This window comes from Gopherus flavomarginatus, chromosome 9, assembly GCF_025201925.1.
Source record: "Gopherus flavomarginatus isolate rGopFla2 chromosome 9, rGopFla2.mat.asm, whole genome shotgun sequence".
NCBI lineage: Eukaryota > Metazoa > Chordata > Testudines > Testudinidae > Gopherus > Gopherus flavomarginatus.
Genome location: NC_066625.1, coordinates 34994705 through 35013843, shown reverse-complemented (window position 1 = coordinate 35013843; position 19139 = coordinate 34994705).

The following is a 19139-nucleotide window of genomic DNA, read 5'->3' as shown; positions in this document are numbered from 1 at the left end:
CAAAGCTCTGGCTTCGATGGTTTAGGCGGTCTGAGCAGGGGATTGGACTAGATGACCTCCTGAAGTCTCTTCCAACCATAATATTCTATAATTCTATGTTAGTTTGAATGTTCCCAGGAAAGCTCAGATGTGGATTGACGTCTCCCAAAGTCCATTGTCAGTTAAGTGTTTCTGACCAAAAGTTTTGCTGATGCTACTTAGAATAAAACACATTGAGATACAAGTACATCAAATACAGAAATGATACACACATACAGACAGCATAATCATAATCAGCAAATTACAACCTTTCCATATACACCTTACTTGCCCTCCTTTGTACAAGATTTGGTGCAACTGTAGGACCTTGGTTGCAACAATGATCAATACCAGAGGTGGGCAAACTACAACCTGTGGGCCACATCTGTCCCGTGGGGCCATTCTACCCAGCCCCTAAGCTCCTGGCCCGGGAGGCCAACTCCTGCCCCTCCCCTGCTGTCCTCCCTTCCCCGAACCTTCAGCTCATTGTGCCGTGGGCACAATGCTCTGGGCAGCAGGGCTGTGAGCTCCTGGGGTAGTGCAGCTGCACAGCCTGGCCTGACCCAGTGCTCAGTGCTGTGCAGTGCGTGACTGGCTCCAGCTGGGTGGCGTGGCTGCCTGTCTTGGTCCAGCCACACCACCAGCCACTGGTGCTCCTGGCAGTGTGGTAAGGGGGCAGGGAGCAGGGGAGGGAGGTTGGATAGAGGGCAGGGGAGTTCAGAGTGTGGTCAGGGGCCAGGGGTGTGGATAGGGGTGGGGGTGGTCAGAGGGCAGGGAAGAAGGGGGTTGAATGGTGGCGGGGGTTCCGGGGGCAGTCAGGGAGAAGGGATGGTTGGATAGGGCAGGAGTCCCAGAGGAGTCAATCAGGAAGGACAGGGGTGGTTGGATGGGGTGGTGGGGGCAATTGGGGTGGGGGGTTTGGATGGGGTGGCAGGGGCAGTCAGGGGACAGACAGTGGGGGAGTGGGTGGGGCAGGGATCCCGGGGGGCTGGATGGGGTAGGGGCAAGAAGTGGGGGGGTTGGATGGGGGCAGGGGCTGGGCCATGCCTGGCTGTTTGGGGAGGCACAGCCCTCCCTAACCAGCCCTCCATACAATTTCTGAAACCCGATGCGGCCTTCAGGCCAAAAAGTTTGCCCACCCCTGCTCTATACGGTCATAGTTCATGTTACTAATGTCACAGTCAGCATTTCTGTGTTTCAGGCCTAGAGCATCTTAAATTGGACACCCAAAAATTGGGAGGCCACTGAAGAAAAACTAGAGCTTAAGTTTTTGTTATCTTTCACTCTGACTTCAGAGGGGGTTAAGGATGTTCAGTTTAGAACCAGGGCACAGACAGTTCAGAAGGAAAGTGTTTCCTTGCCTCTCCCTCCACACCACAAATAAATGACTGTCTATCCTCTACCTTCGTGCCCTGTCGCTATCAGGGTTGGCTCCAGCTTTTTTGCCACCCCAAGTGGCGAAAAAAAAGAAAAGAAAAACCCAACTGAGCTGCTGCTGAATTGCCACCAAAGAGGAAGACAGGGAGTGAAGGACCCACTGCCGAAGAACTGAAGCGGAACTGCAGTGAAGGACCCACTGCCGAAGACTGAAGCGGACCGATTGAACTGCTGCTGCCGCCGAAGACCTGGACGTGCTGCCCCCAAAATGGACAGAGTGCTGCCCCTTTCTACTGGCCACCCCAGGCATCTGCTTCCTTTGTTGGTGCTTGGAGCTGGCCCTGTGCCTTGTCATGCAATGACTGAGATAGATTTTGAAATTTACTTGCTTGGGATGTTTTCTCATCCCAAATAATTTCTCGTTTGTTCACTCAGTGATCAAACATCAACTGATGATATATTGATCATTCAGCTTGATACATGGACTGGTTGTTATCCTGGCTACCATACTCTGCTCTCAGAACTTTTTCTAATGCCTGTACAGTAACTGTGAGTGAGCTGCTACTGTGCATGTAATTGCTCGAGCCAGGTAATTCCTGGACCTGTTTCCCTCAATGAGTATAAAGAGCCAAGACTTTCATAGGTTTCTAAACATAAGCAGTACTTTTGGATTCAGTAAATGGTCCACAGCAGTTATTTACCATCTTGTTGACTGAGCTCATCCAGCATGTGTATTTGCATTTAGAAGCTGCAATTATTTTCCCACTTGCAGCTTTAAATTGAGAGTAACTTTTTAAAACTGCAACAAGATGCAAGGAGGCTGGAATGAGAAGGGTGGCTCTGGAAGTTCTGTTTAGTTCTAACACCAACCCATTCAAGATGGCCTATACTGAAGACAGTCTGTCAGCTGCAAATAGAATTTCTGATCATATGAATCAGGGCAGTGACCTTGACAACTCAGAAGAGACTTTATGCAGAAATGAATTTTCCTGGTGTTTAGTTGGAGAGGTTTGATTCAGACATGGAACTAACCCAGAGGCTATTACTTGCAAAATAAGTGTGATCATTGGGCCCAGTTCAGAGGGAACTGAATTGCACATTAGAAAGTAGGTGTAAAGGATTCTAAGGTGCTGTAATTTACACGCTGAACCGTCAAAAGATGTGTCATTTATACCTTCCTATATCCAACTGCTTTTCTGGATACACTTCTTTCTTCTGGCACCTGGGTGGGTGAATTATTCCAGCGTAGACTCTCCCAGACTCACCTCTGAGTTAAGCCAGTCTGCCCCCTGCTAAATGTATTGGGACAGGGGAGAGTCTGGAAAAAGACAGGGTTACTTTTCATTTATATTTTGACAAGCTTTGAGAGAACTAGCTCTTCTTCAGTCATGGCGCGCTTTTTACTCGGGGGATCTGAAAGGTGACTTGAAAAGAAAAAATGGTGGGTTTGAGCTCACTTTTGCTTTCTTCATGGTGCATAAAAGGACCACCTGAAACTTTTGCATGCCCCTTCCTTCAAAAGAGCAAGGTAGCACTACATCTCTCTTTATTTTCTTTTACCCTAGGAATGTCAGGAATGCCTTATCTCTTCTTTCCTGTTTTGCTGGAGAACTTCCCAGATGCCTCAGCGAGGTGGATTTGAGAACTTTCTCAGCCCTGAATTGAAACGGTGGGGTAGATCTTGAATCTTCAATAAAGAGACTGTCTCTGCACATTGCTTGAGTTAAATAGACTTGGAAAAAATATTTTACATGATCAGAATCAAAATAACTTCCTTTTGCAATTAATCAGATTTCACTGGCTCACCAGTTCTCCAATACCTTATAAGATCAGGGCCTGAATTTGTAATTTATGAGAGAATTTATTTACCTACTTATTTTTTACAACAAACAGATCAAACAAATGCAATAACACTGTTAGACCCTCACTTATTATTTTATTAAATAATAACATGGATTGTGATCGTGCCTCGGAGCCCCTATCATGCACCAGGACCCCCTTTGGCTAGGCACTACACAAACAGAAAAAAAAAAGGCTCCTGCCCCAAAGCACTTACAAACTAAATAGAAGATGAGAGACAAATGTGGAGCCAGACCAACAGATCAAGGAGCACAAGCAAACAATGAGACAATATAGAATCCCCATAAAAAGCAGAAAAGACATAAGCTAATTAGGGTTTTTCCTTTGCTAGTCTCCTTTAAGGATACCAGCCAGGAACTGCTCCTAGCCAGACACTACTACAGGCTTAACTACCCATAGACCTCCGGATCTGCTGGCCAGACTTGCTCTCTGCAGGTGGGCATTGCATTCATTATTTCAGCCAGAGCCCTTGTGGTCCATAGATAGCAACCTGCCAGGAGCCATGCTTAGTCTGTCTCAGCTGGAGGATGCTCTTTGCAGGTCTTACAGAAATGCTGGTCTCAGAAGAGTCGTACAAATGTAATTTTGAATGAAACCATTGGGGGTGATTATCTGTGTAGTTGGGAGTCGGTGGAGCTGAGCCGATTTTCACCAGCACGGATCTGGTCCCTGGACTTATCTTAAACCTTCAAGTATATCTTTATTCACATGGAGGGGATTGTGCATTCTGGGATGTCCTTAGATAATACTGCAGTTCTAAGGGGCAAAACCAAATGTTGTTGGTTTATTTAGTTGTCTTAACATGGAGCAACCACAGGACTGAATGCTTGAAGGAGCCACAATCTGTTACATAGCAATAACAGGGTGCAGAACCACTGCTTAAGATATAATAGCAGAGGTAGAGTATCTGGTATGTTTTCTATCATGTGTGATGGGTATAGTCCTTGGTAGCACTTCTGTTAGCAAACAATTTTCTTGCCTTTGCTTTGACTCACTCCTGTTCCCTGGACCATGTTTATTGCCTCAGCTGCAGTATCCCTCAGTACACTTCACGTTCTTTCACCAAGCTCCACTCACACAAAGCTTACGTGGGAATGGAGCATAGTTTCATTCTGGGTTTTCAGGGATCAAAATATCAATTTGAATTATCTCATGGGGCAGCACAGCTGTGGCTTTGGTCCATGTGTGGTTGCTGGAAAAGCGATCCTATAAGCTAGAGGAAGCCAACTCCTCTGTTTCATGCCATAACTAGAGCTCTTTCCTCCAAAGGGACTTGCCAGCCCATGTCTGCATGAAGAGTTGTCCTCCTGAGTAGCTTGGTGGTGGAATGGGAGCATAACCCAGGAGCAGCGGGAGGCTAAGAGACTCACAAAGCAAAAGGGATTTTGCCTGCCAGAAGAAACCATGAGGCCGCAATTTTCAATGAAACATTTTTATTCAATAATAGTAATAACACCTCCCAAACAGGGAACTTGCAAGAGACCGAGGTTATGGTTAAAACATGTCACGCCAGCTTTACCATTTAAAAAAAAACAACCTAGAGAACCACGACTGGATGTGTTGGAAAAACTGGGCCCCTCACCACTAGAAAGATATTGGAAAGAGTTCAGAGAAAAGATCAGAAGACTGAAGGGACTGAATTAGGAGGAAAGATTAAAAGAGCTAATTATTTATAGGTTGGAAAAGTGACAGCTAAGAGAGGAAAAAAATCTGCAAGTGTGTAAACACCAAGAATGGGGAGCAGCTGTTCAGGGGTGAAACCAGCAGGAATGAGATGAAATGAAGAAATGTAGGCTGAATGTCAGGGAAAACAGAATGAGCTCAATTTAACTGTGTTGGGTGTATAAGATGTTTGGATACCATAGTGATGAAAGAGGTATAAATATACAGACAAATTTGTGGAAAAATTTCTCCAGCCTCGTCGTTTCAGATATTTAGAAGTGTACTGTACTGGGCAGAGCACTAGGGCAGGGGTCTCAAACACACTGCTCCCGGAGCTATTTCCTGTGGCCCGCCAAGCGGCCCACACCTGCCCCCCCGGCCTACCTCCAGGCCAGCGGTGGGCAAACTACAGCTGCAAGATTGACCCCCTCGAGCCCTGCGCCACTCCCTGAAGCAGCTGGCATCACGTTCCTGCAGCCGAGGGGCAGGGGGAAAGGGAGAAGCAGAGGGCTCCCTCCATGTGTTGCCCCTGGCTTCTGGGCACCACCACCCCCTGCAGTTCCCATTGGCTGGGAATGGGGAACTGCGGCCAATGGGAGCTTTGGGGGAGGAACCTGGGGGCACAGCAAGCAATGCGCAGAGCCCTGCGTCCCCCTCCCCCAGGGCCGCAGGACCATGGTTCCAGCTACTTCCAGGAGCGGGGCCAGGGCCAGGGCCAGCAGCCTGCCCTGGCCCCGGTGTGCACCGCTGCCACCCTGTAGCCTGAAGCCCTCCTGCACCGCACCCCACAACTCCCTGCCTTGAGCCTCCTGCTGCACCCCACACTCCAACCCCCTGCCCTGAGCCCCCTGCTGCATCCCACACTCCATCTGCACCCTGAGCCCCCTGCCTGTACCCCAACCCCCTGCTGCACCTCAGCTCCCTGCCCTGAGCCTCTGCCACACCCCTCATGCACTCTCTGGATGCAGGGAGGGGGCAGAGTTGGGATAGGGACTTCAGGGAAGGGTTTAGACTGGGGGCAGAGAAGGGATGGGAAGAGCTGGGACCTCATGGAAAGGGTGGAGTGAGAGCAGGGCCAGGAGCAGTGGGGGGGAGGTTATCAGTGATGCGACCCTCGGGCCAATGAACTAGCCCTCATGTGGCCCGCGTGGTCATTTGAGTTTAAGACCCCTGCACTAGGGAATATATGGTAGGGAACCATCCTGACACGGTGATCTAACAGGAATGTTTTCTTTAATTTCTATTAATTTTCAGAAAATACCCAAAGGAGGAAATGTACACAGTTTTGTAGCCATATCAGTCCCAGGATATTAGACACATGTCATAAATATAAAGGGAAGGGTAACAACCTTTATGTATATGCAGTAACATCAAATCCCTCCTGGCCAGAGGTACAGAATCACTTACCTGTAAGGGGTTAATCAGTTCTATTAACCTAATTGGCACCTGACCAGAAGGACCAATGGGGAAAGAAGATACTTTCAAATCTGGGGGGGGCTTTGTTTGTGCTGTCTGTGTGTTCCCTCTTGAGACAAAGAGAGAGACCAAGCACGTAAACCAGCTCCTAGTGAAATGATATATATAAAATTACAGAAATTGTCAAGTAATAGCAAGGAAATGCATTGGGTTATCTTTTGTTTTAGCTTGTGAATTTTCCCTATGCTAAGAGGGAGGTTTATTCTTGTTTTGTAATTTTAAAGTTAAGCCTAGAGGGGAATCTTCTGTGTTTTAAGTCTTTTTATTGCCCTGTAAAATTACCTTCCATCCTAATTTTACAGAGGTGCTTCTTTATTTATTTTTTTTATAATAAAGTTCTTCTTTTAAAAACCTGATTGGTTTTTAGTGTCCTAAAAACCCAAGGGTCTGGTCTGTGCTCACGTTGTTAACCTATTTGGTTGGTATATTATTCTCAATCCTCCCCAGGAAAGGGGGTGAAGGAGCTTGGGGGGATATTTGGCTGGCAGGGGGATAGGGCTCCAAGTGGCCCCACCCTGAATGTTTGTTTAAATCACTTGGTTGTGGCAGCAATACCATCCAAGGACAAGGAAAGGAATATGTGCCTTCGGGAAGTTTTTAACATAAGCTGGTGGAATATAAGATTAGGGGGTCTTTCATGCGGGTCCCCACATCTGCACCCGAGAGGGAACCCTGAGAACACACAAGGTGGGTGAGGTAGTATCTTTTAGTGGCCCAGCTTCTGTTGGTGAGAGAGACAAGTTTTGAGCTTACAGAGAGCTCTTCTTCTGGTCTGGGAAATCAAGTGAGGAAATGGCAGATCAAGAATGATCAGAGGAGGAATGGCAGATTAGAGCCAAGTCTTGGCATTCACACAATGATACTCCTTATACTCTACCTGTGGTATACAGATGAGTTACGTTTTCTCAGGGGATCCCTGTGTTCCCGAATCTCTTACCTCAGCCCAGCTGATAATGTTTTGTGATGCTCTGTGGCATAGAATGTATTAGGGCACGTCTACACTTCCAACACATTGCAGGTCCACATGTCCACTCTGTGTTCCCCAACTATTGTGCAAGTTGTATACATATGTTCTGCAATCAAGATCCTGTTGCCTTGTATCTTTGCACTTACACAGCACAGCATTGGGAATAAGTGCTCAGCGCTTTGGTCAGACATCCCATGGTTCATTGTTCCACTGCTATGCTGTATGCTTTCTGGGATTTCTTGCACTTCACATTCTGGGATTTTGACCAGAAGGTAATGGACTTCTATGGTTTGGGGTCAAGCAGAATAATTCCCAAGATTTCTCTTGTTTCATCCAATCCTCTTCCTTGTTTGTGAGATCCAGAGCTATGTTCAAAGCTCTGTCAGTCAGCGTAGAGGAAGCACCAGTGAGTGCTGCAAACCTCATGCTGGTGAATATAAACAGACTGCTAATATCTAAAGCCAAGCCGTGACTTAGAACCAGGGTGACGGGGCATCTGAAGAGGATGAGGAAGCTGAAAACAATCAGTCACTTCTACATCATTTCCTGGAGCAGCATCACTTGGTGGAGTACCACTTTCGGGTTCAGCAAACTAGCATTGACCAGCACTACAGGACAGGGCTGTAGACCTGGGCTGACCGCCATGCCTGCAGACCTTCAGGATGTCAAAACAACTTCCTTAGAACTCTGTGCAGAGCGGAGCCTTGAGCTGCACTGGTGGAGCACCTGTATTAGAACTCCCCTCTGAGATGGGCACATGCTTCTCCATGCTATCTGGAAGCTTGCCACCCTGATTGCTAATATTGATATTGGTAGATCAGCGGTCAGAGCTGCTGTAATGGAGGTATATGCTGTTATCAAGGTGTTGTGCCCCTAGTTCATAAGAACAGACACCATGCAGGTAGTTATAAATGGCTTTGGACAGTTAGGGTTCATCACAGAAAGGAGTATTTCTCCTTGGTGCTGCAAGGCCCGGCTGATAATCATGGATTGTACATCGATATTTACGTGGGAAGGTCTGGAAAGGTCCATGACGCCAGGATCTTTAGAAGGTCTGCACTTGTACATGCAATGACAAATGGAACTTGTGGATCCAGGGTCAAGATGGACATGAATGCCATTGTCATTCCTCCAGTCATTCTGAAAGATCCAGTGTCCTTTCTCCTCCCCTTACTTGGGAAGCCTTTCACTGGAAAATTGGATAGGGGAATGGAATGTTCAGTTTACACTCTGAGTCGGTGCAGACAGACCATGCAATGTACATTTGGAAGACTGAAAGATAGATGGAGGATCCTGATGTTGAGGCTGGAACATATTCTGATTCTCCTTGCTGTGTTTTGCACAGCCATTGTGAGAGCAAGGGGGAGAACCTTGCACATGGATGGAAACAGGAGGTCGGCACACTTGGTGAACGTTTTGAACAGCCAGAGAGGAGGCCACTAGAGACTGATGCAGCCGCTTGGGACACCTATCAAGGGAAGTATTGTGATCCTAGGGACCATTTATGAGAAATGTATGGTTTGACATGGCATTTATTAACATTCCCACACATTTTATATCTTTGTTCTTAATGTTATATGAGTGGTTTGTGTAATCAGCTGGCCTTCTCCTCAGCTCACAAAGGACCCATTGCCACACACAGTGTCTCTTTCTAGGCAGTTTAATTTTCCCAATATAGGCAAAATTAACAACTCTAGTTCCTCAGCTGACCCTGGACTACAGCTCCCAGGAGATTTTCCCTCTCAGTCCTTCCTGCTTCAGAGTTTCCTGCAGGACTCTTCTGTGCTCTGTTCACTGAGCACCATCACACAGAGCTTTCTCCTGGAGGCCCCTTTTTCCCCAGCAGGTTCCTAACTGCCTTCCTTCCCAGATGCAGCCTCTCCCAGAGAACTTTCAGCTGCTCTCTGGTTCTGACTCACCTGGTCTCACTGGCTCTTGCACCCTTCTAAACCCTGGTGCTCTCTTTTAAACTTAACTGGTGACAGCCGACTGATCCCAGGTGCACCGGCCCTGCTCTCTGTTGAACGGGACAGTCACCCGGTGACACAGTGCTTTTGATGTAGTCCTTGTGGGGGGTAAGTTGTTAAAAACCTGGGAGCAGTGGCGTAGCCAGGTTTTAAGTGTAGGGGGAGCAAAAATAAAAAGGGCGTCCGCCTTGGCTCCTCCTCTCGCCATGCCCCCCCGACTCCTCCTGTTTCCCCCCAGATTAACCTTGGGGCCGGCTGAGGACTCCTGTGGGCTTCCTGGGGGTGTGGATACCCCTCCCCCATCCCCGAGAGAGTCTTTCCTGCCCAGCGCGCTCTGCAGGTGTCCCCCACCAGGCTGTGCACCCAGCCCCACCCATGGGGTCCTGTCCCCCCAACCCCAGGCTCCAGACTCCTGCACCATGCGAGGGCCCCCGTCCAGACAGCACGTCCTGTGCCCCTGTCCTGCGGGCCCAGCCCCAGGGAGCCCCTTACCCGGACCCCCCAGTGCAAGGCACCGGACCCCCACCGCTCACCTTCCGTCTTGCACCGCTGCCTGTCCCTGGCCTGCTCCCGGTGCTTGGTGCGCTCCATGTGAGACTCGCCAGCCAGGCGGCCTTAAAGGCGCAGGGGCCCTTTCACCTCCCCCTGTCGCATTAGCAAGGGGCGGGGAGCGCTTGGCCGCCGAGCCCTGAGCCGCCGCCGCAGAAGATGGCTGGGGCGATGTTGGGGCTGCGCTGAGAGTGGGGCATGATAGCCGAGCAGCCAGCCCCCTCACTCCTCCAGCCGCACCTGCTGCCCCCCCATGGCTCCTCCAGCCGTGCTGCTGCCAGCACCGGCCTGGCAGGTGCCGCTTTTTGAAAACGTGCTGAGGGGAAGCGGCTGCTTCCCCTGAACCCTGCTAGCTACGCTACTGCCTGGGAAGTGGAGAAGAGTTAGACCAACCTAGTGGCATCCTTAAGGCACTTGGTCAGGTTTAAGCTCACTCCAACCCTCACCTTCATTAATGCATTTTGATAAACCATTTAATACATGCTGTGGATGGCACCATTTCTTGTTTGGGTGTCTGCCTGTGATTCAGGTTCACCCTCCAGCTTTGAATGGAGATGGTACAGGACCTCTGCAACTGTCTAGCTCAGGGCTCACTAGGTTGCCCACATCCAGGGTGGGTGGATCAGTCAGGGTGTGCCCAATAGGCTTTGGTATACTGGTGGCAAATCTATGGTCAAACTTCTCATAGTAAGAGCAGACTGTGGTCAGGGGCGGCACTAGCTTTTTTGCCACCCCAAGCACGACAGTCAGGCAGCCTTCGGTGGCTTGCCTGCGGGAGGCCCCTGGTCCCATGGATTCGGTGGCTTGCCTGTGGGAGGTCTCCAGTCCTGCGGATTCAGTGCACCCGCCGCCAAATTGCCACCGAATCCGCGGAACCGGGGACCTCCCGCAGGCATGCCGCTGAAGGCTGCCTGACTGCCGACCTTGCAGGGACCAGCAGGGTGTCCCCCGCGGCTTGCCACCCCAGACACGCACTTGGAGCACTGGTGCCTGGAGCCACCGCTGCCTGTGGTACCTCTTTGTACAGTCAAATTGTGCTTCGAGGGGCTATAGTCTAGAGGGAGCTTGTTTGCCTTACCGGAGGGTGTCAAGGTTGAGCCTCTTACTGAGCATTTGCCATGATACTTGCTTGTATATCTGTGCTAAGTTATTGTCAGACACATGAGCACAATAAAGCTCCTCTCCCCGGAAGTCTATAAAGTCCAGAATTTCTGTACAGGACCCTTATGCAGCAGCCCAAGGCATGACTGGGGTAGTAATCAGGAATATGACACAGGCATGTGAACTCCCATGAGCTGGAAGCACAAAAAACCAAACCTGGCTGCTCACAACTATTTAAATGTCAAGGTGACATCAGTCAGGATGAGGCCAAGTGGTAGAGGTCACACAGGTACACAAAAAGCAACCTCGATAGCTAGCAAAGCAGTGTGGGATATTGGCAGGAGCACTTGGCAGATGCTCTACACTTGCTATGGGATATGGATTCATTCACATCTACTTTGCTGTAGGTAAACTCACCTCCATCTAAGTAAACTTGCTTCCAAAGTGGGTTCAATAATATGCATTAGAAGGCAAGATGATTCACAACAAAACCTTTTGTTTGTGGATGTCTGGTGTTTTAGCATGAAACATCTCAAACTGACCTGGAATAAATCTGAAGTGTAGAGAAGCTATTAAATTCTCCTAATCCAAGGACAGTTTGAATTTTCCAGCAATGCTCTGGATATACTAGGAGATGACAAAGACAATCCCTTCATATCTTATTCTTTTCATAGAGAATTTTGCTTTTAAGTGCCTATTTTTAATGCAGTGCTTTCTAAATGTTTAATGCACTAATTACTCTAAGTACAGCCAAAGGCAAGTTTTGGGCACACAGCAGGAGTGAATACTTTTGAGTCCGCTCAGTATAAAGATTTCTAAATTAGTTTGTCATTTAATACATGCTAAGAAGTCAAACTAATGAGCCCCATTCTTTTGTATGTGTGTGGAGGCAGGGGAAAGGCTGCAGATGAACACTGATGTTCATTGGCAGAACTCTGGAGGCCCCCCCGTGCTGGACCACTAGGGGGTGCAGCAGATAGAGTTAAAGCTGGTGGCAGAGCTATGTGGGGAATGTTTGCCCATCTAGCCAGCACTGTATTAATGTTTCACTTTTATAAGCATGGAAACTAACACCATAATATGAAAAGAAATACCTGAACAGGAAAATGTTTTTTTCATGAGATGCTGAAGTGATGGCTATTTTTACTAATGAGCTGTTCTGTCCTGCCAAACCATGCACTCAGTGCTGTGATAGTTACAGCAGGGGTTGCTAATTAATTAATTAATCAGTGGTTCCAGCTAAGATGAGGGGCTGCCACCACCTCCATGAGAAATCTCTCTCCTGGGAAAGGCTTTTCAAAATTCACCCTCTGCCCCAGTTTTATTCAAACAACAACAAAAGAAGGGAGGCATCTTGGTAAATGAAGGCTCTCTGTAGCCTTCTGCATTATTTATATGCAGTTCATACTTGTGAATTGTTTCCACAACTATGAAGGCTAGAAACACTCATTTTCAATAAAATATATTAATGAAGTTCTATTAACATCCTAGGCATCATTTACCAGCCACTGGTAAATTTTGCCTCTTTCTCTATCATACATAGTTTCTTCCTGGGGCCCCTATCCACAGCACTCTAAGAAGGATTGTTGCCCATCCCCATTAGCTGTCACTGTTTAGATCAGGACAAATCACTTACGTGTAGAGAACATATTACTAGACTCTGCTACATTCAGGGAATTGGATATACTATGGCTATGGAATTTGCTATACAATTTATCCCATGCCACAGAAATGTGCTCCAGAATCTGAGCTTTCATTCAGCATTTTTGCTGTGGAATTTGCCATTTTCTTCAGCCAAGTACCTGACATTTTATTTTATTTTATTTTATTACCGGGACCTGCCTGCAGCTGCCTCTTGATTTCCAGCTTTTCCCAGGACGGGGGAGTTAATTAGATGCTCCTGGCTCTGTTCCAAGGAGGCAGATCATAGGAATCTTGAGACTGGAAGCTGGACTCCAGCTTACGGTCTGGGAGCGTGGGGAGCCAGAAGCATAGGTTGGTGAGTTGCTTGGAAAACAGTTAGCTGAGACCTGGAGAGCCAGGGAGATGAACTACCCCAGCACCTACAAACTTCATCCTTACCAGGCATACATGGGTAGAAGGAAATTCTGATCTTGGATGTCCAGACAATATTCTGGGAGCTGAGGCACAGGGACACATCTAGGACAGCAGGAGAGCATCATGAGAAAGCCAGCCCCTAAAAAAAAAAAATCAGTATAAAAAATAACCATCGACCTATTTGTTGCGTGGCGGTAGAAAGGATGGGAATTGTAGTATAAAGAAATTTTGCCACAGAATTTGCTGACATGGAATTTGGTCCCATTGTGCATGGAGTATATGGGGCCCTGTCTCTAATCACAGGAAAACTATGGGGTGACCTAGCTTGATGCCAGCTGGCAGAGGACATAAGGGTTACAGGAATCTCCTGGGTCTTACATTTACATTCAAGTTCACTGAAGAGGGTCATGTGAGGTCTCTAAGGAAAGCCTGTATCACACTAGCCATTATGATCATTTCCAGATTTATGTACAGACAATATCTTACAAGTTATGTGTATATATACTAAAAACTATGTTCTCTAGGTCTATGAGTGAAGACAGGTCACCAAAAGGTAATCCACATATTCCTGGCAGGTCGCAGGGAAGAAACACTTATCTCACTCTGGCTAGTCATGTCCAAATTGAGTATTGTAGGGCTCACAATAGGCATCCACTCACAAGTCTGAGCTGAATGCTAATGAGGGATTGTGAAATCTTCAAAAAGAAGAAATTAATAGGAAGCGGGAAACAACAGCAGTTGTCCTGTTTAGGGGTAATACAATGAAATTTTGAATCTAAGTCTAGGGTACAGATGAATGCCAGTTATTCCTTCCATCTGTGAGGACGAGTTGTCATCAGGCTTGGATCTTATCAGAAGGGGTCTCAACCAAACTGGGTGACAATGCCAGGGAAAAGACTTGGGTAAGCTGCCTAGTTTGTAGGAGACAAGGGAACAGGACTGTAAACATCCATTGTTGGGGTTTGCCCCTCTCTGGGGCGGCTGGGAGCCAGGCCGCCTCACTACACGGGACAACAACCAACAGCTCAGGGCTCAGACCCTCAGGCAGGGGCTGAGCAAACAGTTCAGTAATTTAAGCCCAGGCCCTAGGTCAGGGCGGGGCTACAAACACCAGTTCGGGGGCTCAGACCCTCAAGCAGGGGCTGAGCAAACAGTTCAATCTATTAAGTCCGGGCCCTAGGTCAGAGCAGGGCAAGAAACAACAGTTCAGGAGCTCAGACCCTCAGGAAGGTGCTGAGCAAACAGCACAGTGAGGTATGCCGAGGCTCCTGGGCCTGAGGGTCAGGGCAAGGGGGAGACTGCCACCCGTGAGTGGGGTGGCAGGGGGGACACAGGCCCACCCACTCCTCTGCATCCCAGCCCAGGGCCCTAACAGCGGCAGGCAGCCTGCTGCTGTGTCAGTGAGGATCCTGGCCGCAACACACTGACATTGGCTCTGGATGTGCTGCAGCCAGACTAGGGTCAGCTGCCCCTGGGCTACTTCTGACTTCCTCCTCTACCGGTACCTCTGTCTCGGCGGCGTCTTCCGCAGTGTTCCACACCATGGGCTCCTCAGAATACTGAGCCAGGGGTAAACTGGGCAGCTTCTCAGGGTCCCTCTGTACAGGCCGGCCTAGGGGCTCTTCCAGCGCCTGGTCAGCGTCCAGGCTCCGCAGGTATAGCCAGTCCTCAAGTCGGTCGCAGGCGGCAGGAGTCTCCCCAGTGGGACCTAAGGCACCAGCATCTGGCCTCTCCGGCAGCCAGCCATCTTCTGAGCCCTGAGGCGGGGCTTTTATACTTCTTGCCCTGCGCCTTGACCTCTGGGGGGCAGGCACAGGCTCCTGTGGCTCTGCCCACTTTGGCATCTGTAAGGGCTCGTCCCTCTCTGGGGCGGCTGAGAGCCAGGCTGCCTCACTACAAGGACCATCCTTCGGCATACTCGGCATATGCGGTGGCTTAGGGCACCTGAAAATTTGGGGCACCATTGGGACCAAATGTGCAGACTTCTCATCTTGCTTTGGGGTGTGTGTGTGCTTGACTCTCCCCCCCTGGCTCCACTCCAGGCCCTGCCCCACCCCACCCCTTCCCCAAGCCCCCACCCTGCCTTTTCCTACCCCTGCTCCACCCCCGCCCTGCCTCTTCCTCTCCTCCTCCCCCGAGTGTGCCCTATCCCTGCTCCTCCCTCTCTGTCCTGGAGCTTGAATGCGCGAATCAGCTGTCCAGGACACTCCAGAAGAGCTGGGAGGGAGGGAGAGGAGCTGGTAAGCACAGGACCGCTGATGCCTGAGGGGAGGGGGGAAGAGGGAAGAGCTTGGCAGCAGTGGGTGCTCTGCACCCACTAAATTTTCCCCGTGGGTGCTCCAGCCCGGAGCACCCCCCCATGGAGTCCACGCCTGTGATCGGGACAGCACGTAAGAGTGGGTCGGCTTCTGCACCCTCCTTACTAGGGGTCAGTGTGTTGGTGTCTCCAGCTGTATAAAGGGGTGTGTATGTGTGTGTGTTAGGGAGATAATAGTTACACACCTCTGTAGAACACTGGAATACTGTAAGCTTATGTTTGTGTTGCTAAGGGAGTGCTAGGCATAGGGGCACCAGTTTAATAGTACTGCGTGGGACCCCATAAATCCTAAGGACAGCCCTGCAAGGGAATGCCTTGTTAGTGATGCATAGTCACTAGAAAACGTTATGATTTTGTTGTCTGTGTAACCATTTGTTCCTATTTCTCTCACTGGTTATTATCTGAATCTCTGTTCTTTCTTACATAAATTTCCTTTGGTTTTATAAATGAGCTCAAGTGCTGTGTACGGCACAGGAGTGATGGACAGATGTAAAACTGGTAAATTGTGGCACACTGTTCCTTTGGGAACAGAGGAGCTGGGATTTCTGTGCGTATCCAGTGATCAGGGGCTGCTCACCACAGGGGGACACTTTGCAGGGACTCAGTGTTGTAGTGCATATGTTGTCAACCTGCAAGGCAAAGACAGGACTGGCGTAGCAAAGAGGAGAGTTCTTGAGTGGCTGACAGGCTGGTGGCATAGGGGGCTAACACCCAGCTGGCACTGGCAAGACTCCCTTGCACGGGATTCAGGTGGTAACAAGGTGATTCTCAGTCCTGGGTGCCCTGAGAAGCATTTCATGCAGTGATTCAGTATTGTACTTTAAATAGATATGTGCATATACACATGCCACATACATTGTGAAGATATTTATGTGACAAAGAGCAGAGCCCTGAGATAAACTGCAGATTCATGTTATAGATTTCATTTCTCTGCACCCTTGACTTCCCACCTGGTCTCTGCCCACTAAACCACATCACAGAAAAAGTTTCCTTTTCTCTTCTCCCGTCTCTACTTTCATTACAGATGCCAAGATCCAGGTTGGCCAGTATTCGGTCCTCAATGACATATTTAAGATCTGATCTCATGATATTGCAGAAACAGGAAATGTAATTGTGTGTCATTTAACTTCATTATTTAAAGTGTTAACTCTTCCCTAATGTGTCTATATTTCTTGAGATTCGTTCTTTATATGGCTGCATAGTTCTTTTCTTTGGTTTTGTGTACTCATCGGGTACCATACAGTGAGAACCTGTACTGTGTGTGTACTATAAATACTGGGCTTGAAGACCCTTTTGTCAAAACAGCCCAAGATCAGACTGACGTCTGATTACTTTCAGCTCATTCTGCTCCATGAAAATGATGAGGCTGTCAGCAGGAGTTGAGGCTGCTCTCTCCACAGCCTGACTGGAGTCCAGTGGTCAGGTCTCCCGTTCCTTCAGGACATTTGAAACCACAAAGTTTTAGTAGAAGGAGTGTCATGTTGTTCTTATTTGATGCATCAACATTAAAAGTCCCCCACAGTTAACAGGTCTGTAGAGGTAAACTCAATATTTACAGCCTCTCTATATTTCATGTTATGAAGTAGTGCTGACATGATCAGTCATTTTCATTCGATGGTGGGAGCTGAGGGTGGCAGGTGTGTACATGTGGGGTGGAAGAAGGCAGGAGTAGGCTGAGGACACTTGATTCATGTACATAAGCACAGTCTAGTCTGGTGATATCTACTCGAAGGGGGGTTCCAAAGAGGATGGAGCTTGCTGTTCTGAGTGGTGGCAGATGACAGAACAAGAAGCAATGGTCTCAGGTTGCAGTGATGGAAGTCTAGGTTGGATATTAGGAAACACTATTTCATTAGGAGGGTGGTAAAGCACTGGAGGTGGTGGAATCTCCATCCTCAGAGGTTTTTAAGGCCCATCTTGACAAAGCCCTGCCTGGGATGATTTAGTTGGTATTGGTCCTGCTTTGAGCAGGGGGTTGGATGAGATGACCTCCTGATGTCTCTTCCAACCCTGATCATCCATGATTCTATGTTAAAGATGAACAGGGAAATGTTTGTTCACTTCAGGTGTTAGCAGCAGATACAAACACTGCCCTGTAACCGAAGCTATCTGTACTCCAGTTAACCTACTAACCACAGGGCCAGCTTGAGACACATTTAGCATTCTAGTCTAAGCACCTACATTTTGCAGGGCTGTACTCTGTCAGCAGCCCTTCCCAGCATGCACCTATATCCTCCTTGTGACATTGCACTCCATATGTTTTATGGAAATATGCTTATGAGCAGGGGTCTCAAACACACAGCCCATGGGCTGGCTGTTTCCTGCAGCCCGCCAAGCGGCCCATGCCCCACCCCCCGGCCTACCTCCAGGCCAGGGGTGGGCAAACTACAGCAGCAGGATTGCCCCCCTCAAGGCCTGCGCCGCTCCCTGAAGCAGCTGGCATCACGTCCCTGTGGCCAGGGGTGGAAGCAGAAGACTCCAACCTTGTGTTGCCCTGGCTTCCAGGCACTGCCCCCGGCAGCTCCCATTGGCCGGGAATGAGGAACCGCAGCCAATGGGAGCTTCGGGGGAGGTACCTGGAGATGCGGCAAGCAGTGTGTAGAGCCCTGCGTCCCCCCTTCCACAGGGGCCACAGGGACATGGTTCCAGCTACTTCCTGGAGCGGAGCAGGGCCGGGGCAGGCAGCCTGGCCCCAGCGTGCGCCACTGCCATCCCGGAGCCCAAAGCCCTCCTGCACCCCGCCCCCCCAATTCCCTGCCCTGAGCCCCTGCTGCATCCCACACCCCTTCTGCAACCCAATCCCCTGCCCTGAGCCCCCTGCTGCATCCCACACCCCTTCTGCACCCTGAGCCCCCTGCCTGCTCCCCAACCCCCTGCTGCACCTCAACTGGCTGCCCTGAGCCTCCACTACACCCCTCATGCACCCTCTAGGGGCAGGGAGGGGGCTGAGTTGGGATAGGGACTTCAGGGAAGGGGTTGGAATGGAGGCAGGGAAGGGGTGGGAAGAGGTGGGGCCTCATGGAAGGCGTGGACTGGGGGCAGGGCTGGGGACAGTGAGGGGCGGGCTGTCAGTGATGCAGCCCTCAGGCCAATGAACTAGCCCTCATGTGGCCTTCCTGGTCATTTGAGTTTGAGACCCCTGCTTAGGAGTATGAATATGATGTAACCGGAATATGCTTTAGGCCAGAGGTCTCATACTTAATGTATCTTAGGGTCAAGGCCAGTCCTCAAATCCTCCCAGCGGGCCAATAATGTCACTGAAGGTGGTGTTCAGAAAAGAAAATGTTTATATTGTATTTTTTATTTTGAATTTCTTAGAAATAATAAAACTGTCATACAACTTTATACAATTCTTTGCCTGCCAGAGAGTTTTTAGTGTTAGCAATGCTTCAGTTCTGTCAGTTTGTTGATGTTTGGCCTCAGTGACTGCTCAGCAAGGTGTGCATTAGATAGTTGTGTTCAGTATTTTGACTTGTTTGTATTCATTGTGGAAAAAAGTGATGCTGCCTCCATGGCTGACTCTGCCTGGCAACTAATGATGCTGCCTCCATGGCTGACTCTGCCTGGCAACTAATGATGCTGCCTCCATGGCTGACTCTGCCCTTGCAAACCTTCCTCCGTACATGTGGGCTGGGAAAAATAGAGGCTGGGGTCTCACAGGACATGTGAACATGTCAGCTGATACTGGAATCCATCTTAAACCTGGTGCTTTTCTATGTAGGAGGAGGGGTGAGGACCCAGAGAAATAAAAGATCCCCGCCTCGTGCCTAAGCTATAAAAGGGGGTG